We start from the raw sequence: 2,198 nt of genomic DNA, 5'->3' as shown, positions 1-2,198 counted from the left end.
TTTGCCTTTGGGGTGGCACCTGGGGTGGCCAGTCTGGTTGGGGGGGTGGCCTGTGCCCCCCCAGGCCACCCCGCTGGACACGCCATTGACCATAGCCAAAGAAAGCTCGTTTATGACCAGCATCATGTAAATAAGCGCTCTGAACGTCAGCCACAAACGAAGCCGAAGAAAACGTTAGCATCATTTCCTGGTTGCTGTGCGACAAGCAACTGTAAAACTCGAAGCTCTGAACGCGGTCCTCTGTCATATAAATCTGCGAGTGGTCTCTGCGTGAGGCGAGCGGCTTTTCCCGGTGAGTGAGAGATTGAGCGTGAGGTCCGGAGCGCGCACAATGAATAAAAAGGGCTCTGAGAAAACACGCCATGTGGTAGCCTGGCTTAACAAAGCGGAGTGGGATCAGGTTCGGGACTACCTTTACTCGATGGACTCCTCTCTGCAGAGGTTTGCGTTAGAGAGGATATCGGCTTGGAGGGCCAGGTGCGCTGATAGTTTTCCCGTGGCCGTGGACTGCACAGCAGACCTCGTGCGCTGCCAGGTGCGGGACCGGTCCGGACAGCTTACCGGAGATGACTTGACCCTGATGTACGGGACGGCCCTGGTAAGATTTTTTAATCTTATCACGGAGCGCCAGCAGGGGAGAAAGGCCCCGCCGCTGAGGCAACTGGCTGGAAACTTGAACATCCCCGAGTGGGTGGTGGATCTGAGGCACGAAATCACGCATCGGACTCTTCCTTCTTTGAAATGGTGCCGAAAGGGATGTAAGGTGGTCCTGGAGTGGCTCCAGCAGGAGTTTTGGTCCAGACAGCTGGGAGGAGGCCCCGATGAGCAGCTCGTTGCCAGGCAGAAAGAAGTGGATGCCTGCAGAAACGCTCGGGAGCTGCTGATCTCTTTTCAGAAGGACCAGTACCAAGCTTTTGATGATGGGTCTCCTGAAGACAAGGGGAAGAGCTTGTGGCAGGCCCCCTTAGCAGACATGAGTTCGTTGCTGGGTGAGATCAAGCAGTTTGCACTGGGGTCCAGGGAGCTGTTGATTGATGTGCTGCTGGAAGACGGTTTTCTTGTTCCTACCATGGAGCAGCTGGAAGCATTAGGCTGTGCAACATCTGACAGTGCCAGTCCCACTGAGCCCAGAGTCCCACAAACCTTCCTGCGCTTTTGGCTGCCCCTGCTAAAGATGCTTAACTCTTCGTCTTTCATTCACCTCTTCCTGGAGAAGCTCTTTGTGGAACTGAAGCTGCTCAGCAAAGAGCCCAACGGTCACAGGTGTTTCTATATTTCTGCATGGATTTCAGAAGTCTTCCTCTGCAACAACAACAAATTTGAATATCATTTTGAGACAAAGTTGCAGAAGAAAGCCAGAATGAAGGACAGGATTTTCATCGACCGCATCAAGCTGAGGTGGCAGCAGCTTCTCTCTGCATGTCTGGATGCCCCCTGCATCAGCACACCTCACCTGATCCAGCTAGTCCTGGATGACATGGAGCATCCCCCCCCTCAGGAAACCAGAGAGAAGCTGTTCCAGCTCTGCTCCATCTACACACAGACAGAGCGCTCAGAGGCCAGCACACCTCTGCAGCAGCAGCAGCCCATATATACTGTGAGTATGCTGCTGGACCAGATGCAACACTCCTCACCGATGGACTCGGAGAGAAGTGAGGACCGCAAATGGGCAGACGTGCAGGCTGAAAGAGCACTTGCCCTCAGACACGTAGCAGCATCCCCGGGGCCTCGGCTCCAGCCCGGCCAGCTGAGGGCCTCCTCTGGAGCAACAGCGAGCTCAACAAACTGAAATGTGGACTGAAGCTTTTTTAAGTTACTTGTGTTGTTTTTGTTACTTGTGTTATTTTTTGTTTTATGTTAAATGGTAAATGTTTTATGTTAAGCACAAGATTGTTGTTGTTGTTGTCATTCCAGCCTCCGCTGACTCTTGTTGTGCTAGAAGCAGTTTTGAAGCAAAAATACAATATTCAGAAGACAAAATGTTGTGGAATTTTAACCATGAGCACAGTGCAGGTTCAGCAGTTGTGATTGTTTCTGTCCAGTCGAGCTCGTTAACTAAACATGTTGGCAGAAGCAGAAATAAAACTTTCAGAAGACAAAATGTTCTGATTTAAAGAAGGACCAAAGGAAGGAAAGCATAGGTTTTGATTAAGTCTGATAAACTAGAATTATAATTTATTGTTACATTAAAAGGAGCA

At 50.8% G+C, this 2,198-nt stretch overlaps 1 pseudogene; it reads left to right on the top strand.

Moving 5' to 3' along the window:
* Positions 1-331: 331 nt before the first annotated feature.
* Positions 332-1,812, top strand: LOC146623957 (ribosomal biogenesis protein LAS1L-like; annotated as a pseudogene).
* The last annotated feature ends 386 nt before the right edge of the window (positions 1,813-2,198 follow it).

The sequence above is a fragment of the Diplotaxodon limnothrissa genome, linkage group LG10 (assembly GCF_057381915.1).
Source record: "Diplotaxodon limnothrissa isolate DT_005_m linkage group LG10, D_limnothrissa_male_GT1.1, whole genome shotgun sequence".
NCBI lineage: Eukaryota > Metazoa > Chordata > Actinopteri > Cichliformes > Cichlidae > Diplotaxodon > Diplotaxodon limnothrissa.
The sequence above is the reverse complement of the archived record's forward strand: the minus strand, read 5'-3'. Positions and strand labels throughout refer to the sequence as shown.